This window comes from Lissotriton helveticus, chromosome 7 (assembly GCF_964261635.1).
Source record: "Lissotriton helveticus chromosome 7, aLisHel1.1, whole genome shotgun sequence".
Classification (NCBI taxonomy): Eukaryota; Metazoa; Chordata; class Amphibia; order Caudata; family Salamandridae; genus Lissotriton; species Lissotriton helveticus.
Genome location: NC_136068.1, coordinates 1,446,338,493 through 1,446,344,492, shown reverse-complemented (window position 1 = coordinate 1,446,344,492; position 6,000 = coordinate 1,446,338,493).

Here is a 6,000-nt window from a genome sequence, read left to right as displayed (position 1 = left end):
AGATGAGAGAAATTTTTTGTGGGGTCACTATGGAGAGAAAACTTAAAATAAGGATTTAAAGAGGCCCATAATTCGTGTCACTGCTCACTAGTAAAGAAAATGTAAATGGGAGAGCCTTCCCCCTGAAATGGCTCCTTCTGACGAAGAAGGAGCTGCTTAGAAAGGAGTTGGGGGGTGGGGGGGGGTGTCATTGAGCGGGAAAGGTTGGTTCCACCATGCCTCAGCAGGAAGGCAAAGCTATTGCCACTCTTGTTAAAGCAGGATTCTGATTTTGAGAAAAAAAGATATCCCTCACTCAATGAGAGCTTTTTCCAGCAGAAAGGAAAAAGTTTGGACTTTCCCTGTAAGGTCTGTTTGAGCCTGCCAAGGTAATCCCAGAGAGAATAGATGTCGGCAGGAATGCTGTACCCAGTGTCATAAATTTGGCAGCCAATCTTGCAAATATCCAGTTTCTGCTCTACCCTAGATCAGTCTTTTGGTTTATATGGATTGAAGTTTAGGTTCAAATTTACCACCCCTGGACATCGCAACATCTTCTTCATTTTCGCTGCCACAATTCCTCTTCTCCTCCCTCTCCCACTTTCTCTTAGCCAATTCGAATTTCTGCAAGGCAATCAACTCTAATTGAGCCTGAAGCAGTCTCTCTGCAATGGACAGTAGTGGTACCTGAGTAAGAGACCCTTCGCCACTCCCACCACCACCTTGATTCACTTGGCTAACACTAGTCACAATGGAAGAGGTCTCATCCTAACCTCCTTCTTGGGTGAGGTTGGGGGAACATCTTCCCACCTCCTGGGTTCTCCTCAGCTGCTCAGGTCTTTAGGGACTCAAGCAACAATGCCTTCCTCATCTTCTTGACAGCAGGCAGGTCCCTAAGCTTACACTGTTCCCTAAGCTCAGAAAGCTTGAACTGGAACAGTTTAGCCAGGTCCAGCTCCATGGTTCCCTAGTTTTGGGTCACAAATAACTAGGCACAACAGACTTGGAACAATTTGGAAAAATCAAAACAATGGATTAAAAACAGTTTAGTCCAAATTCCAAAAATCAAACTCAAAAGTGTTGTTCTAAGGCAATGTAGAGGATTTTTATAATCTTAAATCATTCACTGAAAGGTGTACTTTTTAAACACAAGCCCTCATCCCACCGCTGCTACCAAATGTTGGAAAGTGAGTTATTGGTAGGGGCAAATGTAGGTCTGCCACTGGCAATACGGCCACTAACATTTGATAGGACTCAGCATGGGTCTTAGAAAATTATTCCTATGCTCAACCCTTGGTAACGTGGCTGCGAACAGACAGGCTTAACTTCAAAGACAGGTATGTAAAGCATTTAAAAACACCATTTCAGTAGAAATTAAGACACAACACATAATAAAAATCCAATACCGATTTATAAAAATAGGAAATATTTGTATCTGTAAAATAACACCAAAACAACAAAAATCCAATGTAGGGAGGCGGAGATATGAATTTTCAAAGATTTCATAAAATATAGCACTTAGAAGATTATAGCACCATATTGTGATACCTGCTCTTGATAGACCGGGGCAAAGTCAAAGTTTCAGGCTGGGCGCGATGGAGCCCTGAGCGGGTACAGCTCGCGGCAGGTCCCAGTCTCAGTTTCTACCTTCACACTTAGAAACTTTCTGGAGCTTCTCTTCTCAAGGCCCCTCAAAGCTCCCAGCTAGTCCGAATTCGGAGAGGGGTCTCCGGCTTGACTTGTGACGAGGTCCCAGTCAACTTCCCTGGAGCGGACTTCGAACATTTCTCAAGATCCCTTCAGCGTGCAACCCAGGAATCACGGCCAGCACGCGATGGAAGGCAGGCGGCTTGGCTTTCGCGGTTGCTCCCGGTCACGTTTTCTACGAGCTGACTTAGAAACTTTTCCGGAGCTTTTTTATCGCAGGGTCGCTCGATGCTCCTCATGTAGCCGGATCCGGTGAGGGTTCGCCAGCTTCAGATTTTCTCTATTCACGGTCAATCTCTGGAAGTTAGAGCGATGGAGCTTTTAGCAGGACAAACCTGGTTGGCTTGGCCGGCTCGAGGTTGAAGGCAGGCAGCCTGGCTGGCCAGGTTGAGTCGGTCCCTCTATCACCTTCGACGCTGATGACGAGCTCAGCTCGTCATGAGGTACACCTCTCCTACGCTCATGACGAGCTCGCATAGGTTTCCGTTTGCGGTTAGCGCACAGCGGAAATATGCGCCGCATCGATGAGGCTAAGGAGCTTTTTTTCAAAGTTGGTCCAAAGTTCTCCAAACTTCTTGAACTTCTTCCTGAAGTTCCTCATGGGGTCCCGAAATGTCTCAAACTCACTCCTAGGGTCTGGAAGCTCCAAGATGGTCCTTGAAAGTTGATGACTTCAGTTCCCACAATCCACTGGTACAAAACCCTTACAAATCCACTGATGGTACTCCAAGATGTAGATTTAGTTGGTGAAGTTCCAGATGAGCTCTTTTAACCAGTAGCTTTCAGGGAGTCCACTCTTTAGTTCTTTTTCAGCAAGATAATCCACAGGGCTGTAGTTTCAGATGGTGCAGTCTTCAGAGGTCAGGCCTTAGAAATCTTTGCACAGCAACACTTCTCAACAGGACACTTCTTGTTTTAGTAAGTTTCAAGCAGCACATCTGAGAGGCTCTGCCCCTCTCTGATATGTATTCCAAGTTCTCTGGGTCATTAAGGAGGTCACTTCTGACCAATGGGAGCAGGGTAACTCCTCAAAGTTTTTACCACATCCTGAAGAGTGTGGCATTATTTTGTGTCAGAGCGCATCACATCTTCCAAATCCATAATGGCTGTTTTTCCAGCAAGGAGGTAAGAGCTGGCTTTACATCCCCCCACAACCCCAGGAGGGCTAATTTACTTAGACTCCTCCACCCCCCTGAATCTGCTCATACCTTCCTTAATCCTACCATCTGCCTAAGGTGGGAAGTTCAGAGCTGTAAACAACAATGGTCTCTACTCTCCTCTTTGAAGAACACATTTTGCGACGCCTCCCCCTGGCCTGGCATTCCTATGGAACAGCACACCCTGCCAGCAGCGTTGGTTAACCCCAGGGGCTCTTTATCATCTCTTCAAGGCAGCCTGGCCAATCCACTTAACTCTGACCAATCAGGGCAGACCACTGGAAGGTTGAATTTGGACTTACAAACAAGAAAGTCTTATAACTTCATGTAAGTACACTTTAGGAGAAATTCAACAATATGATATTGCTGGATTTTTTAACACCATTCTGGGAAGTCTTTGAGTGACATTTCTATCCCTCTCCTATCAAGAGTTAGTAATCAATAACTTCCTTCCATTTTAACCTATGTAACAGGGGATTTGCAATGGGAAAAATGACTTGGGCCATTTTTCCAGCACCAGGACTTACAAAAACATATTTTATAAGTACTTGCCTTATATCTACCAGAACCCCACCCCATGTGCAACTAGGGGGTCTGAATCGGTAAAAATATTGCAGATTTTCCCTCCACAGTGCTCCTAGCATCAGTCGAATTTGAGCAGCACTTTACCACAATGTGGGGAGTGAAATGTGAAATTTCACTTTACGGAGGCATATCAAAACTCATTTTATAAGGGTGTACATTATAAATACCCGACTGCTCACCCCTGGGATACCTAGGGGAAACCCCAGGGGTCCCTAATGTGCCAAAACATTGTAGGTTATCCATTTTTAAGTGCCCCAAAAACCAAAGTCGAGTTTGGGCACAATTTACTTTTTAAAAGCAGTTCTGGCACCCAGGGCTTTTTAAAACTTCAGCAGTGCACAAATGCAAGTGCAGAAAAAGGCTGCTGGCCTCTAAACTACCATGCCTCAGGGTACTGGGGACTTCTAGGTAGTTTCAATACCCTGCCCTCTTATATACTAGGGGCCTATAGGGGAGGTCATGCCAATCACAGGGGTGCCCCACCATACCATTGTGTACCCTAGTGTATGTAGGTGTTTTAACTGTATTCTAATGTGTCTCTTTCAGCATAGCACTGGCCCTGGTTTGGCATAGCCCAGGGTCAGTCAAAATCAGTTATCACCAGTATCAGTCTGCAAAAAGTTGGGGGTGCCCAGGGCACAGGATGACTTTGCAACAGATTTTCAGAAAGGTTCTTATAATTGTTCTTTTCATTATGAAAATAAATGTGGTTTCCGCTCTCAAATGAGTTGCAAGTGGAGCGAGGGGGACTCTCCGGGAGCTCAAGACCACACAACCGTAGTCACGGCCACTATCTTGCTTTGTGTGGGCTTGAGCTCCTGGAGGTTCCTTCAACTGCTCCACTCACCATGATCTGTGGGCAGTTTTGGCTGGGTCTGGTTATCTTGTATTGACCCCGAGGTGAAATGCTGGCTCAGCGGGAATGCTGTGGATCGCCTGTGGTGCTCCCCACTTGGTTGTCCTTCGGCTGCTGGTGTTGACGAGATGTGCTTCCTGGTGTGCGCGCCGGCCGGACTACGGAGCTGATGGTGCCGGCGAATAGACGGCTCAATGCGGAATTGAACTCTAAGCACTACGGCGATGTAATGCCCCCAAAGGCTGGGCGCGGTAGAGCACGCAACCCCACCGACATGCCTGACAGTGCAGAGGGCAAGAAACATGGGGAAGAAGGACGCTGCAAGCATAGAGGGTGGTAAGAGGGCTGTCCCTGCATTTTTTTCAGATTGTGAAACCAAGAAAAAACATTTCTGCAATGTCAGCCACTCTTGAACCTGAATCTAATACAGAGGGGCCAGGGAAGACATGGCTTGGCAGTTCGGTCTGGACTGTTCCCATGAGGCACAGGGTCAAGGCTGATTTGCATATGGCCATGTTTGAACTGGGGTGGCTAGGTGAGCAAAATAACGATGGATGAAACCCAGATCTGTGACTGGGGGTGAATGTTTTGCCATTGTGCAACATTCCGTCCATCATCTTGTGTGTTTTGCTGATCACCCTTTGTGGGAAGGGTATGCCCAGACGTGGGTCCCTTGCTCACTACGCCACTGGAGTCAAGCTATCCTGGCTGATGAAGGCTGATAGCCAGAAACCGGTCCTAGGATGCTTGATTCCGGTCCAGGGAAGACACGGCTTGGCTGTTCGGTCTGGACTGTTCCCATGAGGCACAGGGTCAAGACTGATTTGCATATGGTCATGTCTGAACTGGGGTGGCTTGGTGAGCAAAATAACGATGGATTAAACCCAGATCTGTGACTGGGGGTGAATGTGTGTGTGCAACATTCCGTCCTTCATCTTGTGTGGTGTGAGACTGAGACGGCCAGCGGGATGCAGCCCAACTTTGAAACTGTTGAGAAACCTGAAGATATCTCCCTGGTTATTATCTACCAGAGCATTATGGCCCACAGGGAGGAGACGTGGGCAGAGAGCCAGCGCACGCAAGGGGTTTGTCGAACACCTCAGAATGCAGTGCGAAGAATTGCTAAGTCTTGCTCAGAGTTTGCTGACAGGTTCAATGAGGCTGAGACACGCATATCAAACTTGGAGGATGAACTTGCTATACAGAAAACAACTACAGAGACCTTGCGCAGCACTAAGGATGACACCATCTGGAAAATCACTGATTTAGAAAATCGTCTGTGACGGAACAATCTTCAAGTACATGATATTTCTGAGGGTGTCAAAGGGCAAGACCCCCGAAAATGTATCATTGAACTTTTCTCTGAAGCATTTCCCGGGTTAAACCAATGGGATTGGAGCCGGGAGATTCAGAGGGCACACAGATTTCCATTTGTGCAACGCATTAGGTCGGGCCAGAGCTCTCCTAGACCAAGGGCGAATTTAATCTAGCGAGAGAAGCAGTATATGACCCGGCATGTCCAGACATAAAGAAAACTGGGAAAGGGGTTGAGTTCTTTGTGCGCCCTGATTACTGCCCTCTCACAGTTGAGAAAAGAAGGCAACTTCGCCAACTCATTACACCATTCCGTGATAAAGGGGCACAAGCCTTTTTGCGGAATCCAGCTAAACTTAAAATCATACACAATGAACATGTGTGGTACTTTTCTTTATGAAG